Source organism: Callospermophilus lateralis, unplaced genomic scaffold (genome assembly GCF_048772815.1).
Source record: "Callospermophilus lateralis isolate mCalLat2 unplaced genomic scaffold, mCalLat2.hap1 Scaffold_142, whole genome shotgun sequence".
Classification (NCBI taxonomy): domain Eukaryota; kingdom Metazoa; phylum Chordata; class Mammalia; order Rodentia; family Sciuridae; genus Callospermophilus; species Callospermophilus lateralis.
The window spans coordinates 452,089-468,234 of NW_027512569.1; positions in this window are offsets into that span (position 1 = coordinate 452,089).

Sequence of the window (16,146 nt, forward strand, 5' to 3'; positions counted from 1 at the left end):
ATATACACGTCATCACAGTAATATTCTGGACACAAAATGCAAAGGTCACACTTATGAATGAACCAAAGCCTAAATGGAAAGTGAACATGGATTACTAAAAACATCCATGTTCAGTTTGCCTAATGCTTGAGTGGGTGGTTTGTGAGCAATTGGGTGAGGGAGTATATTCTGCAGTTTGGCAGTTGGGGACAGCACAGTCTGGGAACAAGATTAGCAAACAGTTCTCAAGATTTCAACAGTGTTTTTTTAAGGATACAGAAAAACAGGAAGTGACAAGTACCTATTTTATTAAACTTTCAATATAAGCATGAAAAGAGAAATCTACCTAAGATTTGAAGCAGAGAAGGGCATTGGGCCCTTGATTGGGATACTTAGCATTGAATTACGTTCTGCACAGATGTCTGAGATAAATCGATTTACAATGGCATAAGACCTTGTACCTTGCATGATTGAATGTATAAGAGAACATCCCGTCAAAAAGGGATAGTCGGTAGGATTAGGAAGATAGTCGGATTGTTTAGGAAGAAGAGTGAGTATAAGATTTGGAACAAAAGTTCTTTAGCAATGGGGTTTCTGTTAGATAGTGAATGTAAATGTCAGCACATGTGAAGAGTCAGTCACAATGATGAACTGGGGAAAATATGTAGGATAGCAGATACCAATAGAGACATTAGGAAATCAGGCAAAGTATAAAGTGAGTGATAGGATTAGACATTTTCAACAGGCTTGAGGTTGAATATATAATCTTAGGAAGAAACAAACATGTAGTCACCAATAGGATTGACATTTGAGAGCTTTAGGCAACATGGACATGGATGTTTTTAGTAATCCATGTTCATTTTCCATTTCGGCTTTGGTACAATCATATGTGTGACCTTTGCATTTTGTGTCCAGTATAGTACTGTGATAAAATGTATATGTAGATCAGGTGACATGAGTTTGTTTTCCACCATATAGGATCAATATTTTGAAGACGTATAAATTAGTATTGTGGGGACAAAGAATTTTACCATCTGTCTATGAATATAGAGATAATGCATGAATAGATCATACTGTGAATAAATAATATAACTGTTTCCACATTAAACAATGGATTGAATTGTTATATGAAAATATATAAGAAATCTTATATTGATATACACTCATTCATTCCAACCAGTTATACATCTTAGGGTTATGGTATATCATGAAGGGTGTGTGATTTTTGATTCAAAAGTGATTATGGAAATCAAATATAATGTGTTTGGAAAGAAGTCTCATAAAAAGACCAGTCAAGAAACATGTAGGCATACATGTTTTCTGAAGCAGAAAGTGATTGAAAATGAAACAAATGCCTATAAATCTGTTAACTTGTGGATGAAATATATATCCCATGACGTGCATAAACTGAAGAAATAATAATGTACCAGTGTTGAATAAAAATGAACTTCTAAATTTACAACATGTCCCACAGGAATCTACTTGCATTGATGTTAAACTGGGTCAGTTACTGTAGAAATATTAGGATTTGTAAGCACCATTCACTGAAGTTAGTTGTCAGTACTAGGAAACAAATATGTATTTCAGGTGGATGAATATTTGTGAGAATAATCTTGTGAAAATTTGATTATTAATCCACATACATGAATATGAATGAATTAAGGGAGTATATAATAAGACACATATATTTCAAGTTTTGACAAGTCTGGAGAATATATATGTGTATATATATATATATATATATATATATATATATATATATATATACACAAAACACACACAGAGAGACATTAAATTAGCAATATATATGCCAATCAAAATTTATCATGAAATATACATCATCCACAGATGCAAAAATATTTCTTTTACTGAACATGGATTTATGGATAATGTTGTTAAACTAGGAAGCTAACCCATAGGTTGAATTTGCAGTTCCAACAGCGTTTAAGAGGAGTGATCACTTGTCACAAATTGTATTTGCCAAAACAGCCACCTCACAAGAATGTACTTATGATACCAGGTAGGATTCTATATGTGCATTTAAAAATACATGTGCGGAATAGGCTACAGAGAAAGGGAGACAGGAATTCACATATTTGTTCACCTTAAAAACACATGCAAAACTATTTCAATTAAAAATTGAAAAGATTTATAACACCTACCATTAATCATGCAAAAGACAAGTCCAACTATACACCATAATTCTTCTGAACTGCTTGTATTCCTATTCTGTTTGTGTTATTTTTTCTCCATCATATTAGGAGTAGTAGTCAGAGTCTATTAGGGTATGGGTTAGTGTCAGGGATTTAGTATTTCGAATGGAAAATTGGAAAAGTAATCCAATGTTTATGGAAATATATGCTACACAAATATCTTCCAACTCTCATCCACAACAATGCCTTGACATTACCTTCACCCCAAGTAAGACACATTTAGAGGAGAAGATTTAGAAAATCTGTGAATGCATATCTGGAATGCTATACACTCAGGAGTTCACAATCTTGGAGGTGGTAGAGCAGTTTCCAAAAGTAAAAGACATGGAAACCACTCCACAAACATAGAGCTCTGCTGGCCTAAAGACTTCTTGAGAAACTGCCTCTGAGGTTGGGCACTTGAAATATATGTTGTTGTCAGGAGCTTTAGCTTCCTTTCTAGTGAAATCATCAAAGCTCGGTCTGCATCTATGTGACCTGGAAGACATGGATTCTTATTTTACAATGAACATGAGGCAGCAGTGCTGAATTCTCTCTTTGTAGGTAAACTGTGGCCACTAGGTGCTAAGTGTCTCACTGTGTGGACTGTGAAGCCATTTGGTCCTCCTCCACTTTTTGTGGTGGTTCTTGCTGCTGCACTGGGACTTTGGTACTTGCTTTACGAAATACAACAATTTCAACTGGGAAACAGTGCTGGAGAGAGTTCTGCCACATGTGCTGGGTCAGAGCCTGCAGGAGAATGCACCAACCAGGCTTCTTTCCCTTATAGCTTGCACCCTTGACCATATCAACCTGATTCTGAAAATTGCCCTGAAACCTCTCCATATAACAAGATACCTTTACAAATAAAGGTCTACTGGCTGCACCATGTCAATCACAAGCTATTTGGAAGCCAATGGCCGAACCACATGGACCCACCACAGATGTTGTATCACACTCCTGCCCAACACTGCTCTAGACCCACTACTCAGCAGACTCCAACTTACTGGCATCTCTGTTATACATTAATTTCATTAAACCCAGTCAATCATGGCACTCTCTGGTATACTCATGATCAGCAACAGTACATCCAAAGATTTTTCCAGTGCCCCCTTGTCATGGGAATTTCAAAAATTTCATGGTGTTTATGTAGCCATTTTTCAAGGATGAAGTTGGAGGAACTGTGGGTTTCAAGAACCATTAAATGTTGAGGAAGCTCATTTCAATGAAACTCTGGAGGACTCTCATAGGCAAGGCTTCCCAGAGAGTGGACAAAAGGTCACATGAAGCCAGGCCCATTGAGGTCTACAATGTGACCTCCATGTGTGTTTTGACTCTCAACTATGGCTGCCAAGTCTTTAAGAATAAAATCATGTTATATCTTGGCTGAGAATCCAAGTGCTCTGTGGAAAGCCACCCTGGGCCTTGACCTCAGTTAATAAGGGTGACTCTCATGCGTGGCCTCCTAAAATCCCAATACAACTCATGGAGATACTTCTTTGAGGTCAGTTCCAGAACTCAGTCACTAAGGGGATTCACACCAGAGTTCAAGCCCAGGTGCACCCAGTCAACTCTTCCAATCTCCACACAAATGACCGCAATTTAAACCAAAACACTCCCACATGGCCCTCATCTTTTTCCATTTAGACACTCATCATAACCTCTAGCTGGAGGTTTCTATGAAGGGCGCTGGACAAGACAGTGTCCAAAATAAGCTCCCTTGCCCGTCATTTGCCTAAAGTCAGGGTGACCTGGACACCCTTCCTGTAAACCAGGAGTGATCAAATAGGCCTACCATTAATACTGTTCCGCTTCTCCAATTTGAGGCCTACTGACTGTGGTGTTTAGATTCTTTATGTGGATTGGGGTCATGAGAAAACCTAAGCACCAATGGGCTAGACTCTGCAGGGTTTGAAGAACTTATTTGGCCAAAAGAATTCACTTGATGGAGTTCAGGAACCTTACAGAGAAAGGCGAGAGACTTCATCCATAATGAATGCTCTTTTGGCCATTTTGGTTTTGGATGCACACATGGCGTCATTCTTTAGATCCATCAGGTGCTGAGAATTTAAGCCACAGCCTCACACAGTGCCAACAGGCTGATTCAGACACATCCCTTCCGAAATCAATTACTCAAAGAGGGACAGGTGATGCCCATTCATTTCCATTAGAGAACTGTTTTATTCAGGCTTCACAAAGGGGTGGCCTTAGACAAAGATCTTCCTGACATTCAGTGCTATAGAACAATAGGTAAGCAAAAAGCCCAAAGCAGGGTTTCTCCACTGAGACTTTCCTGGTCACACTGATATCTGAGTTTTCTGAGATTCTCGCCATTCCCTTCAGCTATCCAGTACATGTCCATGTCACAGAGGGTGAAGGGGGTACATATCTTGGTTACAAAACCATGAGCCTATTCTGGAGAGTGGCCAGAATTCAGTAAGAAAACAGGAACTTAGGAAGTTAGCAGGTCTTGCCCATCAATAAGGCAAGCCTCCATCCTTTTATAAATTGGGCAGGATGAGGGTTGGGAAGCTTTTTCCTAGACAGGAGACATCCATTGATGCAATTTCTATTGTAATGTCTACATCCACGGACACAGTGGGATACACAGACATAGAAACACTCACCTTGTCAAATGACTTACTAGAAACAGTCCACTCCAAACCAAAGAAACCACCTTTCCTACCAATTCTCAGAACATGAGACAAAATCCACAAACCCACACTCATTTTCATAAAGGCACCTCCTTCCCCCAAGTAGGTCTGTGACTATCTGGAGTGTCCTCTGCCTGGTTGGCAATACTTTGTTCACCTGAAATGGCCTGTTTGTTTACAAATCTGGACTCCTTGGCACACTCTGTGAAGTTGTCAGGAGCCAGCGGAGAGCCTCTACCTGCTTTCTCAGGAAAGACCCCTTTTCAGATTTTTCCTGGAATTTGGCCATCCTCACATCTGTAGGTACCAAGAAAGACTGACTCTCTGCATGATAAATCCAAACAAGTGACACCTCTGTGACTGTTTTTGGGCCTGGCTCTGGGTGCCTGGTTTCCAGGATCCCAAGTTCAGAGAGTTCCATCACCAAAGAAGTGAAGTAGGTCACTTTCTTCATGAACTGAATGAGCTCACAGCCTTGGCAAACACTTTGTTTTAACAGATTCTTCATAGGGTCCCATGAGATGGAGGCTGCCCCTACTTCCTGTGACACATTCACAAGTTAGAATGGTATATCAACCATAGGTACCGTTGGAAAGATCTCCACACAGGCCTGGTTTGGTCCATTTGCTCTGCATTAAAAAGAGAGAGGCTGATTCAGACACATCTCTTCATCCTGACCAGGTTGTTTGCCATGGAAAATGACTTTTGCTATCTCAGGTCCTTTATAACAGTCTACATCTTTTTCAGAGACCATTTATGCATGGTTCTTTGAGATTCTCAGCAGGTGGAAGATCCCCTACATTCCTGCATTGTATGAGCAACTCTGTCCCTGCACTGCTGTAAAGTTAGATTGAGGGAACAATTTATAGTTAATAACATGTTCGATTTGGGTTAGGAATCATTCTGCAAGATGAATAATAGTATTGGGAACCTGTGATATTTACAAGAATATATAGGTGAAATATAAGTATGGAAACAAAAATCTAGGGAAGATTTGAAGCCAAGTAGGCCATTGGGCCCTTGAGTGGGATACTTAACTTTGAATTATATTCTGCACAGATGTCTCAGATAAATCGATATACAATAAAATAGAATCTTGTACCTTGTATGATTGAATAACAAACAGAACATCCAGTCAAAAAGGGATAGTCCGTAGGATTAGCAAGATAGTCAGTAGGTTTAGAAAGAAGAGTGAGTATAGGACTTGTACCAAAAGCTCTTTACAAATTGGGTTTCGCTTATAGACTGAATGTAAATGTCAGCACATGTGAAGAGGCAGTAACAGTGATGAACTAGGGAAAATATGTAAGAAAGCAGATATAAATAGAGACATTAGGAAATCAGCAAAAGTATAAAGTGTGTAATTTGTTTAGAAATTTTCAAAAGGATTGAGTTTGAATATATAATCTTAGGAAGAAACAAATATGTTGTCACAAATTGGATTGACTTTTGAGAGCATTACGTAACCAGGACATGGATGTTTTTATTAATCCATGCTCACTTTTTATTTAGGCTTTGGTAAAATCATAAGTGTGATCTTTGCATTTTGTGTCCAGAATATTATTGTGATAAAATGTATATGTAGATCAGGTCACATGAGTATTTCTTCCACCATTTCTGTAGCAATATTTTGTAGACGTATAAATTAGTATTGAGGGTACAAATAGGGGTACCCTGTGTCTATGAATATGCAGATAATGCATGAATAGACCATACTCTGTGTAAATAATATAACTGGTTCTACTTTAAATAATGGATTGAATTGATATCTGAAAATATAAAAGAAATCTTATATTGATATACAATCATTCATTCCAACCAGTTAGACATCTAATGGTAATATTAGGGTTATGGTTTATCCTGAATGGTGTGTGAGTTTTGCTTCAAAAGGGATTATGAAAATCGAAAATAATGGGTTTGGTAAGAAGTCTCATGAAAAGAATAGTCAAGAAACCTGGAGGAATACATGTGTTCTGAAGCAGGAAGTGATTGAACATGAAACGCATGCCTATAAATTTGCGAACTTTTGGATGAAATATATATTGTATGATGTACATAACCTGCAGAAATAGTAATGTACCAGTGTTGAATAAAAATGAACATCAAAATACACATCATATCCCATAGAAATCTACTTGCATTGATGTTAATCTGGGTCAGTTACTGTAGAATTATTAGGATATTCATGCACCATTCACTGAAGTTAGTTTTCAGTACTAGGAAAAAATATGTATTTCAGGTGGATGAATATTTCTGAGAATAATCCTGTGAAGATTTGATTATAAATCCACATAAATCACAAAACATTTTAAACACAACACACACAGAGACATTAAAATGCAGCAATATATATGCCAATTTAAATTTATCTTGAAATATATATCATCCACTGATCCAAAACTATTTATTTAATGAACTTGGATTTATGTATAATTTTGTTCAGCTAGGAAGGTCCCCCATAGATTGAATTTTCTGTTCCAACAGTGTTTAGGAGGAGTGATCTCCTAAATGTGTATGCAAATATGTGCTACACAAAAATCTTCCCTCTCTCATCCAGAACAATGCCTAGATATTACTGTCACCCCAAGTAAGACACAATTGGAGGAGAAGAGTTAGAAAATCTGTGAATACATATCTGGAATATAAAATGCTCAGGAGTTCACAACCTTGCAGGTTGTAGAGGAGTTTCCAAAAGTAAGGGACAGGCTTGATAGACCCAACCTGATCTTTTATTAAAATTGGGAGCCATCTTGCCAGAAAGCCCGTTAAAACATAATTTTGGCTTTACTATAAATTACTGCAAATTCTGAACCTGCTTGTAATGCCTGCCCATGCCTTGAACTAATCCATGCCTGGCTCTCTGACCAGGTAACAGCGCTCTCTGAAACATTAGTGACAGCTCATAAATATTTTCTTTCCCAGGCCAGACAACAACCCTCTCTGAGGCTCTAATGGTCCTCATAATTTCTGATTTTGGGGCCACCAAAAAAAATGTAAACTACCATTAGTGTGATGTTTTCAAAGTTCTGTTATCTGTAACCCCTTTTGTGTAACTTTCTGGGCTATATAGCTGGGATGTAGGAAAGGTGGTGTTGCTGTGTTGTTCATGCCATTTTGGGAGGGAGAGGCAGCCTGGCTGGTTTTAATAATAAGCTTGCCTTAATTTGATTTTAATTGGAGTCAGTAGTCTTTTCTTGCATCCTAGTCCAACATTTTGGAGTTCCCCAGCGAGATGACCCTGCACGACCAGATTACAAGACCAGACTACTGAAAATTCTGAAGGTGGCCTTCCCTCCAGAGCACCGGGCTGGAGAGCCACTCTAGGGTGTGCAACTTGAGATGTTCCAAAGCCTTGGGGTGAGCCTTCAGTCTGGGGAGCACTGCAGTGAACCACTGAACTAAAACTATTAGCAAGCACCTCGTGGAGGAGGCCTCCATAGGTAAGTGACGCCTTTATAACATCTGATATCTGGTTAAGGGAGATCTCTTCTGATGACAGAGAGGTGCCCTGAGGAGGCTCACATACACTCCTGTCCAGGACAGTAATGAGAATCGTTCTGTCCTCTGTTCTGTTCTGTAGGGAATTCCTCTGGAAGGGTAGAGAGGTGCCGAGGAACACGCACGCGCTCCTACCAGGAGCTTTAGCAAGACATTGCATTGCTCCTCTGTTTTTCTGTTTCTTCGCCGGGTTTCTATTTCTTTGTGTTTTGTTCTGTGTTCTATATGTTTTTGTTTGTTTGTTTTTGTGCGTTTTGTTGTGTGATTTCTGTGGTAAAATCTTAAGGATATTGGACATGAAAATGGGTAACAAAGCAAGTAAGCCTGACACCACTTTGGACTGTGTTTTAACGAACTGCAATGAACTTTACCACCCTTTGTTAAGCAAGATAAGAGAAACCCCTAGCTGGCTGCCTGAAGTACACCCACTGCAGATGGCAATGCCTGCTGGGGAATGAAGAACTGAGTATCTCCCAGATTAACAAGTGAAACTCCTTAAAAACCCCTTGTCCCTCCAGATCAAGAGAGTCACACCTTTGGGCAGAGTCCCCTTGTTTTTCCTTTGTTAGCAAAGCAATAAACCTCCCATTTTATTTATCTCAAAACCCTGTCCTCATTATTAAATTGGCTTTAATTGGCTTCAAGTTCAGGAACCGAACTTTAAGTTACAAATTTTGATACCCCCCCCGTCCCAGAACTTTTTGAGAGCTGACTACTGAACTGTTAGGAGATGGAGCATGCTTGGTGTGGAACCGAAACAGAAGAGCTAATCCTGTAAGTAAAAGGTGGGACTGAGGGACTCCCAGCATCTGCCAAAGCCCCTGTTGCTTCATTGAATTCCCTCCTTTGTTCCCTGCACTGTATGGATTATGCCACCTCTGTCTTCTTAACAAAGAGAAAAAGAAAAAGGGGACACTAAATGCAGTAAAGTCACCATGGAGATCCTTGACTTTACATTTCAGGTTGCTCCTCTGTGAAAACATCTGATCCCTGTGTGGGGACATCTGTGCTGCCTCTGGTGTAGGAGATTTTTCTCTTATCTGCTCTGTTTTAAAGGCTTCTGTCTGTCAGTCATAGTCTGGAGTTCCTTTCTTTCTGTCTTGTGCCTTTTTTCTGGCCCTTTAAGACATGTGCAATAATGTGTTGATATTATAAATTGTTTCTTGGAAATGATCTTAGCTGAATGTGTGTCTAAATGATAATGTTTCATTGTAACAATCTGGTATCTGAATGGGTTCTGAAGTATTGCACAATCTTGCAGTTAAAAGTCAGGTTTAGGTAATTGTTTAGTTTACGATTTCAGATAATTTATGCCAGAGAACTTAAATACTTAGGATGAAAGAACTCTATTTTCTAAAGAACTCTATTTCCAAGATGGCAAGTAACTTCCCAATCATTCAGTCTTTTTTTCACCAATTTTGAATTGGGTAGCCTGGGAAAATGTCACTGTGTGTACCAGTGCATTAATTTGGACAAGGATACTAAATCATAGTATGGTATCTGTTGACAAAACAACTTGTAAAGATATAAAATTTTGTGAAGTGTATCTTAAACTTGTATCATAATTTTCAACATCCTAACCAGAAAATTATGGTTAAAATGCCTAAGGCCTGAGGTGTCTTCTCAGAATAGCCATTTTTTCTGATCCTTCCAGCCCTCTGCCAGGACTTATTTTGAAATGCATATGAAAGAAGCCTGTAAGCTCAGTAGGAGACTGATCTGAGGACTAAGGGGAAAAAAGTTATATTGTGTGGTATTTACTAATTACTGGCCAGTCATTTTATCTAGGACTCATTATTTTTTCCTTAGATTCTTTATTTATTTTTTGAGCTCATGGTTTTGATCCTACAGACCTAGGTTAATGTTTTTCTGGTCAGTTCTATATTTGACCAACTGTGGAATTTTTTAAACATTGCAATGGAGATTTCACCTGTGCGAAGCTACAAGGCCTTCACTATTATTATGTGTGCACACTTTTGCTATGTGTTGTATGTCTATATATATACATATGTCCGTATATCATATATATGATACACAAATTAACATATATAAGGAGCACTTATATAAAAAAATCACTCATAAAAACAATTTTAAAAAGTGAATCCAAAAATCTTTAATTCACGTGATTAAAATGTTTCAATTTAAATTGGATAAACAGATAAATATGAATGTCTTTAAATTTAAGCTTACAAGTTTGTCTAGGTGTTCAAAAATCTAATAAAATATTAATGTCTACAAAAGGTCTAATATGCCTTTGTTCTAGGACTTTTCCTTCAACAAATAAAAATGGTTTACACTGTTCAATACATTTGTCTAATATTTGATAAATAAGTAAAGTAAATTTGATATGGGATTACTTATTCATGAGTACTTTTGTTTGATATCTGATTGATATACTAAGGTCTGTATACGTTTGTACTAAAGTATGTATAAGATTGTAAAAATCACTCGTGTTAAAGAGACAAAATTTCTTAAAACATAAGTTTACCCATAACATTGTGTTTATTAAGTTTTATATTTTCTAGAGCAAGCAACCATAAAAATTAAACAACTGTTTAAATAAGAACTGTTATTTGAGAGCACTGTACTGCCATTTCTTTAAAAGCTAAAGGTGGTTAATTTAGAAACATCAATGTAATTGTGATGCTATTAATGTGCTCATATCTTCCAGGTATACAAGTCTATAAGGTAGAACCTTTAAAAGAGCATTATATTAAGCTGGTGTTCTGAAGTTGTATTGTAAATAAAATATATATTGGGAATTTTTTTACCTGTTATCAATAAGATATGTAGAGTTTTATGTTACTTTTTACATTGTGGAACAATTTAAATATTTTTTTAAGTTAATGAGACCCTAATCTATGTAAAGTTTAAAAACTTCCAGCCATTCTTTAATTCATGTTTTAAATGTGATATCATATGGTGTTAGCTAATGTTCATGTGACCTCAAACAATTTATGTAAACTTTGTAAAATGATATTTAAAAAACAAAGATCAGCTTTAGAACTAAAACACTTCAGATTTATAAAGAGCCCTGCCTTACCTCAGATAAGGCTCTGTGTCCCATCTTACTACATGTGAGAATGACTATGAAAGCAGTGGTTAGATTTTATTTCATTTAAGGTTATGTTCAAAAGGTTGTTTTTTTTTTTCTGTCAAGATTACTAGGGTCTCAAAAAGGGGATATAATGTATAACTCACCCAAAAAATTCAGCGTAGCTATTACATGAACTAAGTATTTTTAGTCTTGTTAAAAAATTTTATTTTTTAATTTCCTTATAAGTGATCTAAAGATTCCCTGTTGGTGTTTTACAGAAGTGTTGCTTTAAGAACAGAACATGGGTCAATTTAAGATAATAAGTTATCACCTACAAGACAGACAGAATAATAAGATCCCAATTAATACAATATAAATTATTATAAAGTTATAGACATTAAAGCCTAGTACTCTTAATATAAGGCTGTTAAAATTTATTTGCTGGTTGTTTCAGATTAGAATTTAAAATTAAAGTTAAATGAAAAGCGCCAAGAAAACCAATATTTGGCTCTTGCCCTCTGAGTCAGTCTGAATCCAGGGAACAGGGGACTTCTCTAAGAGCTTTGCAACTCTGGGCCCCATAACCTCCCAATCAGGGAGATTAATGAGACCACTGGAGAACAGAAAGCCAATCAGTGCATTTGCTACAAAGAGGAGAGTCATCAGAGAAGCGAGACATCCCTGATGCTTCCGAGGGAAGCCACATGGTCAAGCAAGACCTGGACCCAGCTAGCGCAAATGGCACTAGCAGAACTGAGAAGCTGCTCTCAAGTTTCCCCAGTAATGACTCCCATAAAAGCTCAGCTGACTGTTAACGATAGATAGAAACAAAAGTCAGTTTGACTTCTTCATCTTAAACACTTAGCAAAGACAGTTGAAAGCAAAATACAGCCAATCCTGGGCATTTTAAATAATTATAATAATAATAATAGTAGTAATAATATTTTTAGGTATACATTTTATGTTAGCCTCCCAAAATAAGTAAGACTGTTGGCTACAAAGAAGAATTCTCAGACAGGAATGCCTGATAACTATAAAAAGAGACTATCAAGAAGAGCTGCCAGAGGCAGAAATTTTTAGTTTAAGGCCTACAGATATTCCTAACCTACACAGGTAGGCTTGGTGTTTGCTAGTATGATTATCCAGCCCTGAGTAACAGAATTAAAGTTTTTCTATTAGACACAGAGGTCATACTAGTGAAAGGATTTTGCAAGATCAGATGAAATTAAATTATTAAACTGTATCTTATGGGGAGGGACAACTGTAACACTAAAAGTTAAATATTAAGTTGACAGTCCTGATAACTGAGAATATTAAAGACTGGTGAGGAAACTTCATACAGTGCATGTTCCAGCTGCTGCAACATTTATTCAGTACTCATGTTGTTTGTTTCTCTCATAGAAGAACCCATCCCCAGATGACATTACAACCTGTTCTTCCCCAACCAGACTTCAAAACGAACTGACTTCTAAAAGGCAACTCATGTCCCTCAACTGACTTCAAAAAGGCAATTCATGTCCCTCAGGCCATGCACCCTCACGTCACCCTCTCTTAGCTCAGAAGAAGCCAAAATGAGAGACGACTCTCTACTTAAACCAATGGAGCCAAAAATAAATAGACTGTAAATATAAGTAATTAATTAATTCAGGTAATATCAGGGAGACCGGTTTTCGGTGAGTTCTAAAAATTTTGAGACTGTTACCTGAGGGATTAAAATTTCCTCAGTGCTCTTCCCCTACCCTATCAAAGATTTGCAAAGGACACATAAGAAAAGGGGGGAATGATAGACCCAACCTTATCTTTTATTAAAATTGGGAGCCATCTTTCAACAAAGCCATGAAAAGATAATTTTGGCTTTACTATAAATTATTGCAAATTCTGAACCTGCTTGGAATGCCTGCCCGTGCCTTGAACTCACCCATGCATGGCTCTCTGACCAGATAACAGCCCTCTCTGAAAATTTAGTCACACCTCATAAATATTGGCCTTCCGTGGCCAGACAATGACCCTCTCTGAGGCTATGATGGTCCTCATAAATTTTGATGTTGGGGCTAGCAAAAAAATTATGTAAACTACCATTAGTGTGATGCTTGTCAGAGTTTTGTTATCTGTAACCCCACTTTTGTGTAACTTTCTGGGCTATAAAGCTGGGCTGTAGGAAAGTTGGGGTTGCTTCTTGTTCCCGCCATTTGGGGAGAAATAGGCAGCCCAGCTGGTGGAAATAATAAGCTTGCTTTAATTTGATTTTAATTGGAGTCAGTGGTCTTTTCTTATATCCTGGTCTAACAGGTAAACACTCCACAAACATAGAGCTATGCTGGCCTAATGACTTCTTGAGAAACTGCCTCTGAGGTTGGGTACTTGAAATATATGTTGTTGTCAGGAGCTTTAACTTCTTTTCTAGTGAGACCATCAAAACTGGGTCTGCATCTATGTGACTGGAGGGCATGGCTTCTTATTTTCCAATGAACATGAGTCACCAGCGCTGAATTCTCTCTTTGTAGGTAAACTGTGGCCACTGGGGGCTAAGTGTCTTCCCGTGTGGACTGTGAAGTCATTTGGTCATCCTCCATTTCCGTGGTGTTTCTTGGTGCTACACTGGGATTTTGGTATTTACATCACAAAATAGAAGGAGTTCAACTGGGACCCAGTACTGAAGGGAGTTCTGTTACGTGTGGTGGGTCAGGGACTGCAGGAGAATGCGCCAACCAGGCTTTTATCCCACATAGCTTTCCCCTTGACCATAGCAACCTGATTCTGAACATTGCTTTGAAACCTCTCCATATAACAAGATGCCTTTACATATAAGGGTCTGCTGGCTGCACCATGTCAGGCAAAAGGCATTTGGATGTCAACTGGAGATCCACATGGCCCCAACTCAGAAATTTTATCACACACCTGCACACCACAGCTCTGGGTCCACCACTCAGCAGTCTCAACTTACTGGCATCTCTGTTCTTCACCATTTTCATGAAACCCAGTCAATCAAAGCACTGTCTGGTACACTCATTATCAGCAACAGGAGATTCAAAGGTTCTCCAGAGCCACCAGGTCATGGGAGTTTCCAAGATTTCAGGGTATTTATCTAGCCACTTTTCAAGGATGAAGATGGAGGCACTGTGGGTTTCAATTCATTCAGGAACCAGTAAATTTTGAGGGACCTCATTTCAATGAATTCTCTGGATAACTCTCAAAGGCAAGGCTTCCCAAAGAGTAGCCAAAAGGTCACATGAAGCCAGGCCCATTGAGGTCTACAATGTGAGGTCCATGTGTGTTTTGACTCTCAACTATGGCTGCCAAGTCTTTCAGAATAAAATCATGTGATATCCTGGCTGAGATTCCCAGGGATCAGTCAAAAGCCACCCTTTGCCTTGATCTCAGTTTCCAAGGGCGACTCTCATGCGTGGCCTCCTAAAATCGCAACACAATTCATTGCAATACTTCTCCGAGGTAAGTTCCAGAACTCAGTCTCTAAGGGGAATCACAACAAAGTTCAAGCCCAGGTGAACCCAGTCATTTCTTCCAACCTCCACACAAATGAAAACAATTAAAAATAAAACACTCCCACATAGCCCTCACCTTCTTCCATATAGACACTCATAATAACCTCTGCCTGGAGGTTTCCATGAGGGGTGCAGCACAAGACAGTGTCCAAAATAAGCTCCCTTGCCCCTCATTTGACTAAAGTCAGGGTGGCCTGGATACCATTCCTCTGAACCAGGAGTGATAAAATGAGCCTGGCCTTAATACTGCTCTGCTTTTCCAATTTGAGGCCTACTGACTGTCAGGTATAGATTCTTTATGTGATTTGGAGTCATGAGAAAACGAAAGCCCATATGGGCTAGCCTCTGCAGGGATTTGAAGGACTCATTTTACTCAATGGATTCCTATTCTCACTTGATGGAGATCAGGAACATATCAGAGTAAGTCAAGATACTTCATACACAATGACAGATCTTTTTGCCATTTTGGTTTTGGATGCACACATGGGATCTTTCATTAGATCCATCAGGTGCTGAGAATGTAAGCCACTGCTTCACACAGGGCCAAGAGGCTGATTCAGACACATCCCTTTCCAAAGCAATGATGCAAAGAGCCACAGGTGATGCCCATTCATTTCCATTTGAAAACAGTTTTCTTCAGGCTTGACAAAGGGGTGGCCTGAGGCAAAGAACTTCCTGACACTCAGAGCAACAGAAAAATAGGTAAGCAAAAGGCCCAAAGCAGGGTTTCTCTACTGAGGCTTTCTTTGTCACACTGAAATCTGAGTTTTCTGAGATGCTCACAATTTCCTTCAGCTATCCAATACATGGCAATGTCACAGAGCTTGGAGGTGGTTCATATCTTGGACACAAAACCATGAGCCTATTCTGGAGAGTCGCCAGAATTCAGGAAGAAAACAGGAACTTATGAAGATAATAGGTGTTGACCATCCCTAAAGCAACCGGCAGTCCACTCATAAATTGGGCAGGATGAATGTTGGCAAGCTTTCTACTAGACAGGACACATCCATTGATGCATTATCTTTTATAATGTCTACAACCACGGACACAGTGGGATACACAGGCATACAAACAATCGCTTGTCAAATGACTTACTAGAAACAGTCCACTCCAAAACAAACAAACCGCCTTTCCTACCTATTCTCAGAACAAGAGACTAAACCACAAAATCACAACCACACCCACAACAGCACCTACTTTATTCAAGTAGGTCTGTGACTAATTGGAGTGTCCTCTGACTGGTGGGCCATACTATGTTTCCTCGAAATGGCCTGTCTTCTCTC